The sequence below is a fragment of the Gobio gobio genome (assembly GCF_949357685.1).
Source record: "Gobio gobio genome assembly, chromosome: 3".
Classification (NCBI taxonomy): Eukaryota; Metazoa; Chordata; class Actinopteri; order Cypriniformes; family Gobionidae; genus Gobio; species Gobio gobio.
Window position 1 is genome coordinate 66,795,304 of NC_137099.1, and position 19,239 is coordinate 66,814,542.

General features: G+C 46.6%; 1 protein-coding gene across 1 annotated transcript in view; it reads right to left on the minus strand.

The window, feature by feature from the left end:
- LOC307123536 (adhesion G protein-coupled receptor E5-like) overlaps positions 1 to 19,239 on the minus strand; it is a 224,242-nt gene that overhangs the window by 67,425 nt on the left and 137,578 nt on the right. The gene's annotated exons all lie outside the window — the stretch shown is intronic.

Here is a 19,239-nt window from a genome sequence, read left to right on the forward strand (position 1 = left end):
AAGGGCACACCTGCCCGTAGAAAGCTGAGGTTTGACCACGGGGAGAGAGTCTGAAGGCAGGCCCGAGTCACTGGGACCCGGAGCGTGCCAGACTGCCATGTCCATCTGTGGACTCAATCGCGAAGCCAGTGCTGAAGCGGTCTCACATGAAGCAATCCGAGCGGCGTTACCGCAGCTGCAGATGCCAGATGCCTCTGAAATAACTTCAGTGGAACTGCACTCTCGATTGCTCTCGATTTGACGGAGGCAAGGCAGCAGTGACTGCACGCGCTCGCTGGTAAGCAGCGCGCACATGGCGACCGAATCGATAACCATACCGAGAAAAGAGATCCTCTGCACAGGGCAGAGTTTGCTCTTCTCCCAGTTGACCCGAAGGCCCAGACGGGCTAAGTGCTGGAGCCACTAGGTCTCTGTGTTCGCACTCTGCTCTCGAGAGTGACTCAGTACGAGCCAGTCGTCGAGGTAGTTCAGGATGCAAACCCCGTGCTGCCTGATGGGCGCAAGGGCTGCCCTGACAATCTTCGTGAAGACGCGAGGGGACAGAGCTAGCCCGAATGGCAGGACCGCGTACTGATATCCCCGCCCCTCGAAGCAAACCGTAGGAACGGTCTGTGTTGAGGTAGGATTGAGACATGGAAGTAGGCGTCCTTCAGGTCGATCGCTGCAAACCAATCTGCTGGACGAACGCATTCGAAAAGGCGTTTCACTGTCAACATCCTGAACGGAAGCATGTGAAGGGATCGGTTCAGGACGCGCAGATCCAGGATTGGTACAATGAAGTAGGGGCTGTAGAAGCCGGACTTCATTTCGGCTGAAGGGACAGGTTCGATCGCACCCTTCGCCAGTATGGTGGCAACCTCCGCACGCATGACAGGGGCATTGGGCCCAATCATCGTGTAGAGGACTCCCCGGAAGCGGGGAGGAGCCTGGGCAAACTGAATCGTGTAGCCGAGCCTGATGGTCTTTGTGACCCAGCGGGACAGTCCCGGGAGCTGTAGCAAGGCTCCCAGGAATTGCACTAGCGGGGTCACTCAGACCACAGACGTACCCCGGGTGGGGCAGCGAGGCAGTGAGACTGGCCCAGACGTTGGAGGCGTACGGTCCCGGTATGGGGGCCTAGTCAGCAGCGGCGTCCTGACAGAGGAGACCAGGGAAGGACGTGCGTTCCACTGGGGTCTGCTCTGAGAGGTGGCTGGCGAGAGAGAGGGACGAGAGCGGCGCGGCCCGAGGGCGGCGTACACTGCCATCACGGTCTCTGGGGGCTCAGAGATGAGGACATGAGTACTTTCCTGGCACTGCTAACCTGGGGGCCAGCAGCGGAAGGATTTTCCCTCGGCGGCGAGAAGGCTGAGGCATCTGAGCCGGCAGCTGGATGCAGCAGCTGGCAGCCGGGGCAGTACATGTTACAGCCTCAGTCTGCTTCTGGGCGGCAGAGAACTGTTGGGTGCAGTTCTCGGCCACGCCGTCGAAGAGGCCAGCCTGGGATATGGGCCGAGTTGAGGAGGTGGGCTCGCTCAGCCTCCCCCACATCACCAGGTAAGGCCAGGTGTCTTTCCCGGACCACAGCTGTGGACATCGCCCGATCTAGGGAGCGTGTGGTCACCTTCACCGCCCGGAGGGCTGGGTCGGTGGTGGCACGCAGCTCATTGAAGAGCCCTGGCTCGGCTCTACCCTCGTGCATGAGCAAGGGGGCGGCGGCCTGCCCCGTAGCTCTGCAGGACTTCGCCACCGAAGTAGACGAGCCCACAGGCTTTGGGAGGGTGCTTAGGATAGCCATGCCAAAGCACTCCGTGGATACCATAGTCCGCAACAGAGCATTCAACAGTGGGGGGGGCCTAAACTACCCATTGGCTGCGGCCTCATCGAGGGCAGAGAAGGCTGAGGAGGCCACCAAACGGTCATGGGAAGCCACAGGGACTTCCAGGGCCGCGTGAGCTCCTCATGCACCTCGGGAACGAATAGGCATTGGGGGCGGGGCCCGACAGCTGTCAGGACCCCGCACAAAATATTCACACTATGATTATAGTTTAGATTATAGATATAGTAGTATAGTATCGCTAGTAGTTAAATTCTGTATATTTATTCTAGTTTTCTAAAATCTATTAATGCCTCAATATCAAAATAAGTTGTGTCTGATTTTTCCCACAGAGTTTATCTCCAGCCAAATTAAACACACCTGAAGCAGCTGATCAAGGTCATTAGGATCAATGAAAACTTCAGGTAGGTATGTTGGAGCTAAACTCTTCATGAAGCTATGACCATAGACCATTACATAAATCTCAGTTAATTTTCTGTGAAACTACATAGCATTCAAATAACAAGTTAATCTTAAAGAATAAAAGAGCTTAGGTTTTTTTGGAAAATTCTGACATCATTTACTCGCCCTCAAGTTGTTCCAAACCTGTATGCATGTCTTTATTCTGCTGAACACAAAGATATTTTAATGAATGTTGGTAACCAGACAGTTGACCGTGGCCATTGATTTCTATAGTAGGAAAAAATACTATGGATGTTCATGTATGTCAGGTGGTTCAGCATACACATGCTAAACCAAAATGGGTGTTTACCAATCAGTGGCCAATTTCAAACTACAATAGATGTTTTTCAACCATTTTTCAACAGACTCATGAAGGCCCACCCCTAAACCAAGCCCCCAGTGGATTAGAGCAAATCAGGTAATGCGATTGAAAATGCCCATTATGGTTTGTAAACGTCCCACTGATCGGGAAACACCCACTAGGGTTCTGCAGAGATACACACCTGCATGATCTTGTACTCATCAACTACACTGTTAGTTCAATGTCACTAGCCGTGTTTCCATTACCCGTCAAATTGCGCAAATTGAAATTGCGAATTGAAAATACGCCCAATGGAAACTCGTCAATTCCACGAAAATTCCCATATATCGCAAAAAAGTTTTTACGCTCACATGAGGTGGTTTTTCAGGCAATTCGAAAAAGGAAATTTTCGCAAAACTGCAATGGAAACAGTTTTTTTTCGCATTCAGGTCACCTGGTACGGTCACGCATTTCTCCCACATAGGGCCTACATATAATTTTTTCCACTCAAGTATGTCGTAATAACAAGATCTTATGTTGTTAAAACAACATAGGGTAGAGTGAGGGAAAAAAACGCCCCCCACCTGTTTTTCCCAAAATAACCACTAGAGGGAGTCAAGATACATTTTCACTGTTGCTATGCACTATATTTGGGGATAAACAAATCTCCTTGGAGAAGCTGACACCAGCAACGTATTTGAAGAGAAGAGGATTACATGGTAAGCGCTATAATTTTCAGATATCAGTAAACAAGTGTTTAAGAGAATATTGTTCTGCAGGATATTACAGTGATGTATGATAGATGAATAGTGAAGTCTGTAGTTTGAGAGGATATGTTATTTATAAGGAATATAATTATATTTAAAACTAATTTTAGTTTTTTTTAAGTCATAGCTTGTGGGGTAAAACGCCCCCCAGAGGGCATAGTTTCTCTCTATCATAATTACTATATATATATATATATATATATATATATATTTCTGTCTATCAAATCCTTTGTTTCACACTTAATGCAGTATAACTAGGTGGTAAAATCAAAATATTTGAACAAAATAAAAAAAAAATGGTTTCACTTTATTTTGATGGTCCCTTTAACATATTCTGTTGACTATAAGTAATGTTGCATCAACATGTCTACTAACTCTCATTAGCGGTTTAGTAGAGTATTAGTAGACTGGTAGGGTTAGGGTTAAAATAAGTTGACATGTAGTTGCAAAGTTACTTATAGTCAGTAGAATGTCTGTTGGAGGACCATCACAATAAAGAGTTGGCAGATATGAAGTAGACAATACTCTAATGAGAGTTAGTTGACATGTGGTTGCAAAGTTACTTGTAGTCAGGGACGACGTTAGGCCTATTTTAGGGGGGTTGAAGCTACCCCAAAATGTTCCTAAGCCCCCCTAAATGATAATAAGAACAACAATAACAATTAGATTTATCAATAACTGTATCCTCATTCATATTTAGACGCAACAAATGATAGGCTATATATCCAGCTACAAAAAAAATAGCCTAAAAGTCAGAAGTTGGACAGAAGTACAAAGAGTTGTCATGCTATCAAGATGATGCACCGCACCGTCTCGTTGCATTGCTGTGAACTGTAGCAGCTTTTTCTGAGCGTTGCAGACCGGAGCGCTAGAACTGCCTGGAGGATTTATCTCGTCTCGTTACCAAGGTTACAGGCTAATCGTTAACGAAAATGAACGAAAAAACGAAAACTAGGTGGGTTGTCGTTAACTGAAATAAAAATGAAAATGAGGCATTACAACAAAACGTTAACTAACCAAATCTGTATTGTGTGTTTGGCAAAACGAACTAAAATAAAATAATAGATTAAATGTCCTTAGTATTCGTCTTTATCAATGTCTTTCATAGAGCAAATAATGTTCAGCTGCATTTCCTTTCCCTGCGTCTCTCACTCTCGCTCTCTCTATCTCACATACACGCGCGCCCCCCACACACACACACACACACAGCCCCTCCCCTCTGTGCACACCGCCGTCTTCATTTTCAACGTTCGACGTTGGCAAGTTCGCGAAAGGTTGGTATCTCGTGAACACCTGTACACAATCACACATTAAAAAGTGGTATAAAAATATTTTTTAATTCAGAATATAATTTTGTCAGTGTGTTAATGTCGACCCGAGAAGCGATTGCTAGCCTACTTTAGAAAGTTAACTAGTCGCAAGTTTGAGGTAAAATGCACTTGGGTTGTCGATGTCAAAACACTATAGGCTACAAGCTGTGATTCAAATATTAAATGTCATTAGGTTATTGTCTAGGGTAAATTTAGTATAGGGTGTGAAAATTGTACAGCTGTGGTATTTGTATAGGTTTAGCTCAATTTAGGTTTAGCTGTATTTTAGCTCAAAAATGGGTTGAATACATGCGGTTCTGTGTAATTAAATAGCATTCTGTGGACAACATATCTTATATAGAGAGAAATTAGATATAGTATGCTATTACTTTATCATACATTTACATGAGCAGACAGATAGCATTTAAGTCATTGCTTATAGTAACTCATCAGGAGCAAAGTCTGGATTAAGTAAATCCCCCCATGCAGCTTTGATGTGTCTACAAGCTAACATTACAGTAACTTTTCTTTAACAGAGTAGAAATGGAAGAAGAGGATATGTCTGTCACGTTTTACTTGTTAACATCTTGGTTTCTTGACTGGTTGTTGACATAAGTGTAGCTCTAGATGTGAGTGCAAAGATTTTGCAAACGCAAGTTATAAATACCCTGGGGGCTAAGCCCCCCCCTGTCTTCCAATCCTAGTGACGTCCCTGCTTGTAGTCAACAGAATGTTCAAGAGGGACCATCAAAATAAAGTGTTACCAAAAAAATACCTCAAGTGAGCATTAGGCTAGCTTGATAGCACAGTTAGCTCACTGATGGAAGGTGGTTAGGTGACCCGTTGATAAAACATAGTGGCTTTTACAATCTAGACAATTTTCTCCACGTCAATGTTGAGAAAACAAAAGAACTGGTCTTTAATGCACCCAGTCTCAGTCAGATCTCCATTCATGGCAACAGGATAGAACAGGTTGAGAAATTCAAATATCTTGGACTTACCTTGGATAACAAGCTCACTTTTGACCATCACATAACAGACATCCATAAACGCTCACAACAACGTTTGCATGTTCTACAGAAACTCAGTTCCCTTTACATTGCGCCTCATCTTTTGTTACTACTGTACACAAGCATTATTCAGCCCATCTTGTTATACTGCTCCACTAGTTTTTACAGCATGCTGTCAGTCACCAACAAAATAAACTGAATAAAATAACACACATAGCTTCAAAAATAATACATTCCCCTACACCCAACATCTCAGAACTCAATGACAGAGCAATTGCCCGCCTTGCCAAAACCATAATAACAGACCCAGAGCACCCCCTCAACTTTCACTTCACTCTCCTGCCCTCCGGGCGCAGGTACAGGACCCTGACATGGAGAAGGGCTCGCTTCAAAAAGAGCTTTGTACAATCTGCAATTTCAATTCTTAACAGACTACAAAGCTGAACTTTCCCCTTTTTGTGTTTTTGTTGTTGTGTTTTGTGTACATATGTTTTTGCTAGTCGCGTGCTAGTTGCTAATCTATCTAATGCATTTATTGAATATATTTCACTACATAAATATACAAATTTATAAATGTAATATTTATTTAGGGTTTTCTGTTTGTCTTGGTGATAGTGGTGAACAAATACATCAATTATCAACCCCATAAAGGCCTAGTGTAGAAACTTCAACCTCATATATATATATATCTTCTCTCCATATAGATGCGGACATATAAAAGAAAAAGTAATCGTGATGCTTATACAGAGCAAGCTCTACAAAATGCCATCAGAGCGATTGAAGAGGGAACTGCTTTGAAGGCTGCAGCCCATCATTTTGGAGTCCCCCCAAAGACCTCGAGGCGGCATTGGGATAAAAAAAGCACATTTAATCAATGGAGAAGGCATTGTTTGGGCTTTAGCAAGATGGCAGGGAAAGACTGGTTCTATAATTTTCTAAGAAGACAAGGAACCCTGTCTGTGAGGACTCCACAGGCGACGAGCATATCTAGGATGGTGGGGTTCGATTGGTGGAGTGACTGACTCCATGGATGGACAGTACACTGTTTCTCTGTTTCTCCAGTGGCTGAGACATTTTTGTGATACCATTGGATGCACTCCTCAGAGGCCTCACATTCTGATTTTGGGTGGCCACCACTCGCGTAAGACCCTCGAGGCTGTGTTGCTTGTGTAACGGGTATGGAAATTACACTGATAAATATGTACTGTTGGGAATAATTAACACAAAATTGTTCATATATGTCTTATGTGGTTACCTGATCAAAATGAGTGCTTCTCCTTTAAGTGTTGTGTGATCACAAGATGCCTTAACTTCCTGTTCTGCCCCCTCCTCTCCCCTTTTGATATTGTAATCTCATGGGAGAGGTGGGTATCTGTTAATTTTCCTGATAATCTTCTTTAATCTGTATCCCAATTATTGCTTTTATATCTATATTTTCACTCAAACTCGTGTGTAAAGTGTTATTTTACTTCTAAAATAACACAACGCAGATAAGTCATTCCTAACTGGTGTCGCTGGGGAAGTGCAAGTCGTACGGTTACACGTGGTGCCGTGAACCCTTGGATTTCGCATGATCGGCTGCTCACCGATCGCCGGAGTTGCTGCCTTAACAGACGATAGGAGCGCTGCGACGGATCGCTGGAGGAGTGTTTCGCTGATCGCGGTGGCCGCAGATCGGTTCATCTTGTCTAGGGTTGGGTATCGTTTGGTTTTTTTTCGATTCCGGTGCCAAACCGATACTTTTAAAACGGTTCCGGTGCCTAAACGGTGCCTGAACCGATACTTTAAAAAAAAAAGGGCCACAAAACGAGGTGGACGACATTAAATGGCTTTTCGATTCCGGTGCCAAACCGATACTTTTAAAACGGTTCCGGTGCCTAAACGGTGCCTGAACCGATACTTTAAAAAAAAAAGGGCCACAAAACGAGGTGGACGACATTAAATGGCTTTTTATTTATTTAATTTTTATTTAAATTGAACCATTTATTAAAAGTTTAATGTATACTTAAATGTATGAATATAAATAAATACAAAACACAATTTACTTATTTACAAATTATAATTTGCTTATTTACAAATTCACAGTAAAACCTAAGCCACCTAACCAACTACAACAAGCCTAATATAACTCTAAATAACAGTTACAGTAATAACAGCGGTCGTCTGTGTTCTTGCTCTGCTACAAACCAGCTTCAGCTTCAGCTTTATTTTGAAATATGATCATTTTCTCTGGCTAAATATTTTTGAACGCATCGCCTTAATGTTTCCATGGCGACACGTCATGTTTCTCACATGACACACAGCAGCCGCAATAGCGCTGACAGCTCAGCTGTATCGGGTTTATTTAGCTTTTTCTTTTTATTCAAAATATTCACAAACTTCTTAACTGTGTCACGAACTATCTGATGTTCAAATGTGTGAGTGAATGTGTGTTAGTTGATCTATAAAGCGCAATGGGCGGCGCCATGTTAGTTTATGCCTCAGAATCTGATCTGTCGGATTTACAACACTTGAGTTAATTCTCTTCTCACGAAATACATGAGAGTAAGTGACCAGTGAACTGGAAGAAGAATAGAGTAAACTATATAGTCACTATATAATGTGCATGTATGTATCTGATGTGAATAAAACATGTAACGTTAGTCAAATTATAACCGTCTGAAAGGATTGTCATTGCCGCTTTCATAGACATCAGTGGGTGTTTTGTTGCTAGTAGCCGACTTATGAAATGTCTGAAACCTGGAATAAACATGATGTGGTTGAAAACACTGAATAGTTGTCATGAGTTGTGATGTGACGAGCGCTGAGCGTCTGTCTCTGTCTCTGGCTCAGCCAAAGCACGCGAAAGCACGTTTGAATTTTGGCACCGAAATGAGGAACCGAAATCTGCGTTCTGATTCGGTCCGGTACATACCGGTTATATAAGTACCGGTGCCATATTGGAACCGGATTTCGGTACCCAACCCTAATCTTGTCTCATATCAACCAGATTCAACCCGTTCCCTGTATCTGTTGCCCATATCATGGATGACGGTATAACGCTTGCCTTTTGTGAGGTATGGTGGAAAACTGTTTTGTTTTTATCGATGACTGTCCACCTTATTTGCACTTTGATATGTCTTGAACTTTTTTTCTTTGCACTGCTGCACGTTCATTACTGACGGTGTTACAAACAGAGGTGACACGGATAACAGAAGCAGGTGTGTGGCGGAGGGGGCGTGGTTTTGCGAAGTCTGTAGCGGGAGAGAGAGAGCGAGGAGACGAGCGGTGAGTAAGTAGGTCAAGTGCAGATCATTAACACCTGTGTCTCGTTGCAGTAATTGGCGTGGAGAGACCGCATTTAAGCCGCTGTCGGGAGAGAGAGAGAGAGAGAGAGAGAGAGATCTGGACTGGGACTGCCTTTCTGACAGAGGGAGAAAGATTGTTGAGAAACTGAAACTGAGTGAAATATTGAATATTGAGTGTTTTGATTGTTCTGAACACCCTCGTGCGTGCTTTATGTTTGAACCTGTTCTGAGTAATAAATTAAGTGCAGTCCCAGTCACGCCGACCCCGTCTTCTTCCTTCCCACACCCACATAGCCGAACCAAAGTTAGATTGGTGCCGAAACCCGGGAAGGGAGAAGTTTGCCGCCGCCATGCAGACCCCGCCAAAGACGCCGCTTGCGGACCTCGTCCAATCGCTCGCCGGTCTTCACCAACAAACACACGAAGACCTGCTGGCCGTGAGGGCCGAACAAGATAAACACTTCGAGGCCCGCGAGCTGTTCCGGAGCTGGATGGCCCGGGAGATTCCGGCCACCCCCCCCATCTACCACCGACTCGGCAGCTACCATCCACCTCTCGAAGATGGGAGGATGATCCGGAGGCATTCATCGACCTCTTCGAGAGGTCCGCCGAGTCCCGGGGGTGGCCCCGGTCGGACTGGCCAATGCGGCTCCTGCCGCTGTTGTCCGGAGAGGCGCAGGTAGCCGCACACCAACTGCCAGTCCAGAATCTCCTGGCCTACGAAGATCTAAAGCGCGCCATTCTACAGCGGGTCGGCCGGAGCCCAGAACAACAGAGGCAGCGGTTCCGGACCCTGACCCTCAGCGAATCCGGCCGACCCTTCACCTTCGTGCACCAGCTCCGGGACTCATGCCGCAATTGGCTGATGGCCGACGGAAGCGACGTCGAGAGAATCATCGACCGTGTGGTGCTGGAGCAGTTAATCGCGCGGCTTCCCCAGAAGACCGCGCAGTCGGTCCAGTGCCACCGCCCGACGTCGCTAACCCAGCCCATCCAGTTGGCGGAGGACCACATGGTGGCGTGCCACGGGGTTGGCGAACCCTTACCATCGGCTTCTCTCTCTCTCTCTCTCTCTCTCTCTCCCCCCTTCTGTTTCTTCCCCTTCTCTCCCCAAACCTGTTCCCCTTCCCAGGACGCATGGGCTGTTCCCGCCAAGACCAGCCCCAAGGTGGAGGACGTGTGGCCCCAGCGAACCGGCAGCACCGCCCCGTCCGGTCCCCAGGGGAGGGGCGACCGCTTCGGATCCCCACGCCTCCCCCTCTGGCTCAGCGCTCTCTCCACGCCAATCGTCGGACCTATTTCCGGCCACTAGGGCGGCGGGGAAGTCTGGGCCGGCTTGCTGGCGCTGCGGGGATCCGGGTCATTTCATCGACCACGGTCCCGTCATGGAGGTCGGGACACTGGTCCGGGTCCCCGACGCTCCGCAAGCCGCCCTCGATCAAGCTGGGTTGTACCTAATTCCTGTGAGTATCAAGGGGGATACTTATCAAGCCTTGGTCGATTCGGGTTGTAACCAGACCTCAATCCACCAAGGCCTGATTCACCCTAAGGCATTGGGTACTAGCCGCACGGTTACGGTGAGGTGTGTGCACGGGGAAGTGGTTAATTATCCGTTGTTGCCCGTGGATATTCTATTTCGGGGTCAAAAGCATAGTGTTGAGGTAGCAGTTAACCCGCACCTCCGGCATCCGCTGATTCTGGGGACCAATTGGCCAGCATTTAATGAATTATTGGGACACTTGTGTGCGGATGCTTCTTGGGGAAACCGTGTAAGCAGGAAAGAGTCGGTTGCTCAGGTGGGAGAGGTGGATTCGGGGCCTCTGGGTGCTGTTCCGGGGGAACCGAGCGGTCTCGAGGTGCCTGTTCTCGCAGACCGCGATGATTTTCCCCTGGAACAGTCCCAGGACGAGTCGCTAAAAAATGCGTTTAGCCAGGTCCGTTCCATCGACGGCCACCTCCTCCACCCTGACCAGCCGCTCTCTTATCCTTATTTTTGCGTTTTAAAAGATAGGTTGTATCGGGTGACCCAAGACGCCCAGACCAAACAATATACAACCCAGTTGTTAGTACCCAAAAGCCGCCGGGAAATGCTTTTCCAGGCAGCTCATTCTAATCCGATGGCCGGGCATTTAGGACAAACCGCTACACTTAACCGTCTAATGGCCCGGTTCTTCTGGCCGGGCATTCACGAGAATGTACGCAGGTGGTGTGCGTCTTGTCGTGAATGTCAGTTGGTGAATCCACCGGCCACCCTAAAAGCACCATTGTGCCCTCTCCCTCTGATGCAGGTCCCCTTCGAGCGAATTGGCATGGACCTCATCGGGCCATTAGAACGGTCAGCACGTGGGCATCGCTTTGCATTGGTTTTGGTGGACTATGCAACACGATACCCGGAGGCAGTTCCGCTCCGCACTATTTCGGCGAAAAGTGTTGCGAGCGCACTGTTTTCCTTAATCTCCCGGGTGGGAATCCCGAAAGAGATTCTCACCGATCAGGGCACGGCGTTCATGTCACGGACGATTCTCGAACTTTACGAATTATTGGGCATTAAATCGATTCGCACCAGCGTCTATCACCCACAAACAGATGGTCTGGTGGAACGATTTAATCGCACATTGAAATCCAAGATTCGTAAGTTCGTTCATGAGGACGCCAAAAATTGGGATAAGTGGCTAGAGCCTCTGTTGTTCGCTGTTCGCGAGGTCCCGCAAGCCTCCACGGGGTTTTCCCCCTTCGAGCTTCTCTATGGGCGCCAGCATCGGGGGGTGCTGGATGTCCTTAGGGAGGCTTGGGAGGACGGACCTTCCGCGAGTAAAAATGAAATTCAGTATGTCCTGGACCTGAGAACAAAACTCCACACTTTGGGGTGGCTATCAATGGAGAATTTGTTACAGGCTCAGGACAGACAAAGACAGCTGTACAACAGAGGGGCTAGACTTCGTCAATTTGCACCGGGAGATAAAGTCCTTGTATTACTCCCCACATCCAGTTCTAAATTACTCGCAAAGTGGCAAGGGCCCTTTGTGGTCACACGGCGAGTTGGGGACCTCAACTATGAGGTGGTGCGCTCAGATAGGGAGGGAGCACGTCAAATATACCACCTCAACCTCTTAAAAAAATGGTCTGAGGCGGAGTCAGTGATGCTTGCGACGGTGGTGAGTGGAGAGGATGATCTCGGGCCAGAAGCGATTCAAAAATCTCAATCCCTCTCTCTGGCCCCAGGCGGGGATCATCTCTCACCGTCGCAGCTCACTGACGTCAAGGCTTTACAAGCAGAGTTTGCTGACGTGTTCTCGCCCCTGCCTGGTCGTACAGACCTTATTCAACACCATGTTGAGACAGAGCCGGGCGTGGTGGTTCGCAGCCGGCCATCCCGTTTACCTGAACACAAGAAAAAGGTAGTTCAGGATGAATTAGAGGCTATGCTGGATATGGGGGTAATAGAAGAGTCCAGCAGCGATTGGGCGAGCCCGATAGTTTTGGTTCCAAAACCTGACGGCTCGGTCCGCTTCTGCGTGAACTATAGGAAAGTAAACGCGGTGTCAAAATTTGATGCGTACCCAATGCCGAGGGTGGACGGATTGCTTGATCGGCTAGGGACCGCTCGCTTTTATTCGACACTGGACTTAACCAAGGGATATTGGCAGATCCCCTTGTCTCCAATGTCCAAAGAAAAAAACGCTTTCACCACGCCGTTTGGGTTACACCAATTTGTCACCCTTCCTTTCGGCTTGATCGGGGCTCCCGCAACCTTCCAGCGTCTGATGGACAGGATTCTCCGGCCGCATGCTGCGTATGCTGCTGCGTACTTGGATGATATCATCATCTACATTGCGGACTGGCAGCAGCATATGCAGCACCTGCGCGCTGTCCTGAAGTCGCTGAGAAGGGCGGGGCTCACGGCCAACCTGAAGAAGTGTGCGATTGGGCGGGTGGAGGTAAGATATCTGAGCTTCCACTTGGGACATGGACAGGTGTGTCCCCAAATTGACAAGACCGCAGCGGTTGCGACCTGTCCAAGGCCCAAGACCAAAAAGGAGGTTAGACAGTTCCTGGGGCTAGCGGGATATTACAGAAGGTTTGTGCCTAATTATTCGGACCTCGCTAGCCCGCTGACTGATCTAACTAAAAAGGAAGTACCAGATACAGTTCAGTGGACGGAGCGGTGCCAGCAGGCTTTCACCCAGATAAAGGCTGCTCTGTGTGGTGGGCCGCTCCTACAAGCTCCTAATTTCTCTCTCCCTTTTTCCCTACAGACCGACGCCTCGGACAGGGGGCTGGGCGTGGTCCTGTCCCAGGAGGTGGAGGGGGAAGAGCGGCCGGTGCTGTACATCAGTCGCAAGCTCTCTAAGAGAGAGACGATGTACAGCACCATTGAAAAAGATTGCTTGGCCATCAGGTGGGCCGTTCTCACCCTCCGTTATTACCTCCTGGGGCGGGAGTTCACCCTCTGTTCGGACCACGCCCCCTTGCAGTGGCTCCACCGCATGAAGGATACCAACGCCCGGATCACCCGTTGGTATCTAGCTTTACAGCCTTTTAAATTCAAGGTGGTCCACAGGCCGGGTGCTCAGATGGCTGTGGCTGACTTCCTCTCCAGGAGGGGGGGGGGGGGGGGGGCTGCAGGCCGGACGGCTCCCCAGCCTGGTGCGGGCGGTGGGGGTATGTGGCGGAGGGGGCGTGGTTTTGCGAAGTCTGTAGCGGGAGAGAGAGAGCGAGGAGACGCGCGGTGAGTAAGTCGGTCAAGTGCAGATCATTAACACCTGTGTCTCGTTGCAGTAATTGCCGTGGAGAGACCGCATTTAAGCCGCTGTCGGGAGAGAGAGAGAGATCTAGACTGGGACTGCCTTTCTGACAGAGGGAGAAAGATTGTTGAGAAACTGAAACTGAGTTTATATTGAATATTGAGTGTTTTGATTGTTCTGAACGCCCTCGTGCGTGCTTTATGTTTGAACCTGTTCTGAGTAATAAATTAAGTGCAGTCCCAGTCACGCCGACCCCGTCTTCTTCCTTCCCACACCCACATAGCCGAACCAACGTTACAAGGTGAAAGCAGAGTTTATTTGCAGAACCAGGATGTGAGCAGATGAGGTGAGAGTCAGATAGAGTGATTCAGGTGATTGCTGGATATGCTGATGATACGATACGTTTTCTTGATTGTAGAACAACGGGACAATGGATCGAAGGAGACGAGGACCAGGAGACAGGACGAGACGAGGAGACACTCAGGATACGAAGGAGATCAGCTAAGTAGCCAGGTGAATCCGAGGAAGTAAGCATGAGTGGTAGCATGTGCAAACGATACCGGACAGTGACTGAGTGTGAGCGTGGGGCTTAAGTGCAGGTGGTGATTGCAGTGATGACGTGCAGGTGTGTGTGCTCAGTATTCCGGTGATAGGGATCGTTGTGGTTGTGAGAGGGTGGAGCCTGGCGTGCTTGTAACAGATGGAGAGTTTTTGTGACTTTTTTTTTCTTCTTCTCTTTCTCTGAGAAACATCACACGGAACTGTTGTAAAACTTTTATTGCATATTTTTTTCTGCAAACTGCATATATATATTTTCTGCAAGCTAGTCATACTTTTATTTCCACTTTTTGAAGCAGTTATTGTATCTTTCTTTGTGTTTACTACCCAAGTTGGGTCATGTTTTAGGACACTGTTAGTCTGGTTACTTTTAGCCCTGTGCAGCGTCCCAGTAGGGTGTTCGCAGTAGGCAGGGGTAGCGGAGCTGTATTTGCTCATCGTTACAAAATGTCTGAAACTGCACCTCAATGTTTTGGGAGGGGGAGGGCATTTTGTAATGGTGAAATTGACCATGTACACGCTTCTGATTCAGCTATTGGTGCCTCTGTAAGCCCAGCTGCTTGTTCTACCCCCTTTACTCGCTCAAATGCTGATCCTGTTATTACTTTAGGGAGTATTATTTCTGATTTGGCACAGAAAATCGGTGAGAACATTTCAGCCAGTCTCAAATTAACACAACAACCCAGCCAAGTGCAATCTAAGTCAAATGTGCAGCATTCAAGTGAAAGTGTTGATGCTTCTAATTTCAAAGTCATTGTCCAACATGATGTTACACCTCCACCGTTGTTTAGAGGTGATCAAAGTGATTTGTTTACTGTACATGAATGGGAAGACTTGATGTACAGTTATTTAAACTGTAAGAAATGCACTGATGAAACTGCCTCTGATCTCATTTTGAGCAGATTAGCGGGAAAAGCAAGGGATGTAGTCAAAGTTTCCTTGCGCAGCTTCCCAGGGCCGACTGCTGTAGTGCTCCCCACCACAGTGTTTGACATACTGAAGTGCAATTTCAGTGAGTTGACATATTCAAACATGCCTATGGCTGACTTTTACAGCATTCTCCCCAAGGCAGACAAGAGTCCAATGGACTACTGGATACGGCTCAATAAGGCGATCGATGTGGCTGATGAGTGTTTACGTAGGCGCAACAAGTGCGTTAAGGATCCTGCAGCTGAAGCTGTAATGATGTTTGTCTCTCACTGTCCAGACCCTGGCCTTGCTTTGTCTTTTCAGTTCAAGCCTGGTGAGCAGTGGAGTGCTGCCGAGGTTCAAGAGTGACTGGATTGTCACCGCAGGAACCTGAAAAGAGCTACTGTTCGAACCCCATGCTACTCACCTGTGTCCACCTGCCACCAGAACACTGTGAATGTCTGTGACGATCCTGTATCCAGTTCTCACAAACAGCCTGAACTCTCCTCAAGTCAGTTACCATGGTTAAATAGTCAGCTCAACCCCATCTCTTCTACATCTAACGACAGTATGCAACTGCTGGTTGGCATGATGGATATAGTTTTATCTCTCTGCACTGTCTCACTGTCCTCATCTAATCCTGGATGTCACGCCAGAACCGCAAACCCCAAGCCCAGTTTGAGCTCAGTGTGCAGAGTATGTTGATCTAAAGAGCACACTACACATACTCATTGTATGCGCCAGAGGCTTTGTCGTAACTGCTTCAAGAAGAGTGATTGTCCTAAGACGACAGGCTTTGAGCCGCTTTCTCCGGCCACTCAGTTAAACTAAAAAGCCCATGTGTGGAAGGGGGTAACATGGGCGGTGGCATACTTCCCCTTAAGGATGAGTCAGACCCACATGAGATTTTTGTAAATTGTTGCAAATTGTTGCCACCCAAAAAAACGGGATGTATGTGGGATCTCAGAAAATCGATGGAGCTAGTGAACTGTTTTATGCTCCTGTGACTGTCTAGCCTGGCCAGAACTGGCCAGAACCTTCAGCAATTCCTGATAACGTGGTCCTAGTGGGATGTGGTGGTCTTACTATTCAGCCTAAATGCACGTATGATCTAGAGACAGGGGTCTATGGGTTTAAGTTCAACGTACATACCTTAGTAGTGCCTGGACAGAAGGATGAATTCATTATCGGCAGTAACGTCATCAAATATGTACTTCGGAAGATGAAAGCTGAAAAGAAGTACTGGGAAGTAATTTCCTGTCAAAACAGTAACCCTGAGTGTGAAGAATTTCTCGAGCTTTTGAGCTGTATTTCTCGTTGGTCTGGTCCTCAACAGCCTGCTAAACTCGGCACAGTAAAGCTTCGTCAAGCAGTTACTTTGCTTCCCAGCTGTGAGCATCTTGTCTGGGGAAAACTACCAGCTAACACTAATATTTCACCAGGAAGCACAGTCATAGTTGAGCCCACTACTTCACATTCAGCACCACGTCATGTTCTTGTTGGACATGTAATGACTCCTATGTGGGGTGATCGATGGGTGCCAATGAAAATTCTGAACCCCACCCAGTCTCCAATAACTCTTCGCCGTAACACCATACTGGCAGATGTGTCTACAAGGTATGTGCAGACCTCAAGAGGTTCCTGTTGCCGCTTTCCCCAAGCCCATTCCATCTGCTGACCCTCTGCAGTTACTGCGTGAGTACGGTTTGGAGGACATTGACATTGATGCATGTGAGGTCTCCAAGTCATGGAAAGAGTTGTCGAGTCTTATTGTGTCTTATCATGATGTTTTCTCCAAAGACAGACTCGATTGTGGAGAGGCAAAAGACTTTGTACACAGAATTCATCATTCATGAGCGTCCGTTCCGCCTGCCGTATCGACGAATCCCTCCTGCACACTATCAAAAGTTGAGAGAGGTTCTTTCTGAAATGGAAAAAAAGGCGTTATTAGCAAATCCATCAGCGAGTATGCATCTCCTCTGGTCATGGTTTGGAAGAAGGATGGATCTCTAAGAGTCTGTACTGATTTTCGCTGGCTTAATGCGGAAACTTTCAAGGATGCTGATCCTTTGCCCCATCAGGCAGATTGCCTGGCTGCTCTTGGTGGCAATCTTCTCTTCAGCTCCATGGGTCTAACATCAGGATTTTATAACATCCCACTCCATGCATCTGATCGCCATTACACAGCATTCACGACACCCATGGGCTTGTACGAATATAACCGTCTTCCCCAGGGTCTGTGTAACAGTCCGGCATCCTTTATGCGTATGATGTTCAGCATATTTGGTGATCTTAACTTTTCCAGCCTCCTTTGCTACCTCAACGATTTGTTAATTTTCGGCCGCTCTGAACAGGAGATCTTACAGCGCTTGGAAGTGGTGTTTACATGGTTGCGAGCAAGTAATTTGAAGTTGGCTCTTCCTCAGGTGCTCTATTAATTTTCTCGGTCATGTGATCAGTGATCAGGAGTTTCCGTGGATGAAGGCAAAGTAGCAGTAATTTCTGCCTTTCAGAAGAAAGACCTGATGAAGGAGGATGGCTCCACACCTTCACCAAAGAAAATTAGATCCTTTCTGGGCATGGTCCTTTACTTTCAGAGCTTCATCCCTGGCTGTTCACGGATTGCGAAGCCTTTGTTCAATTTGACGGCCGGTCAGAAACGATTGGCGAAAGGTACGAATTGTCGTAATAGAGCTGGCACTTTCCGGGAATTGTCTCTTCAAGACTGGACTCCTGCATGTGATGTCGCCTTTGAGGAATTGTGAAGAGTGTGGTGTTGCCTCACCCTGACTTTGAGCGTCCCTTCATTCTCTGCACAGATCCGTCGTTGGACGGCCTAGGTGCAGTGCTTTCTCAAGTTCCCACTGGTGAAGATAAAGCACGTCCGGTGGCTTTCGCCAGCAAGTCTTTGAGCCACAGCCAAGCCAACTACCCTGCACATAGACTGTAGTTCTTGGCCCTCAAATGGTCAGTATGTGACAAGTTTAGCCACTGGCTTAAAGGCCATGAATTCACGGTATGGACCTGTAACCCCTTTGAATTGTACATTCATATTCTTTTATTTATTTTGAGTCCAAAAGTAAAGTTATTTGTGACTACTTTTGATTTGTATACCACAAAGAAACTCATGTATCTTTGGTGCAGTACTATGATTACTATGAGTACTATGATGGTTAACTCTGCGGTATTTGAGTGAGTCGTTTTATATCAAATTCAGATGAAGAAGCCAGCTGAACATGCACGCACGAGGTTAGCGTGAGATTGCACAAACGCTTCAATTTTGATATGTTTCTTCGTTTCTATGTGTAAATTCTTTTATAAAGATTGTTATTAATCATTCAGGTTGCCAATTCATCCTGTATTGAGGGAAAAACCGGTCAATGCTTTTGATTTATTGGCAATTCTTTTACGAGAACTCTGGTGAGTTTTGCTTGTTTTGCATTACTTTTACATTCAAATTGACATTCATCTTTCTCTATATGTTTCCTAAAAACCAATCAGAGTTATATATGATGTTTAAGGATGTATATTTGTATGTTTAGAAGGTCAAATTGGTATAGAGTTAGTTAACTCGTACATGACGTTAGTTTAATTGTTTTGTTAAATGATTGCATCATCTATGATATGCAAATGCAAACAAGTGGGAAAAAAAAGATGTTGTACAACGAGATATGTTGCATATTTGAACACTTTTATGTGTTTAAGCGTGCTTATGTGCATTTGTTGTTACGTGTTGGATTAACACTTGTAATCACGGACATTTTGTGCAGCTGATAGTAAATATCAGTGTTCCAGTGTATCAGAAATTGTTGACATTAAGAAATGTTTAATGTGACTGCATTGTTTTGTGCAGATTGTTTTTTTTTAATGCTGATTCTGTTTGAGTGATCCACCTCCACCTTATAATCTAAAATAAATCACTTATAATGTAAAAAATAATTCATTTCATATGGTTATCCATTTTGGAAATTGCAAACAAAGTAGAAACTATGCATATAATCAATATCAATAGAAATATATTGGTGTACCAAATGATTCATTGATTAACCGTTAAGATAAGTGGATTAAATAACAGACATGTATTAAACTGAACGA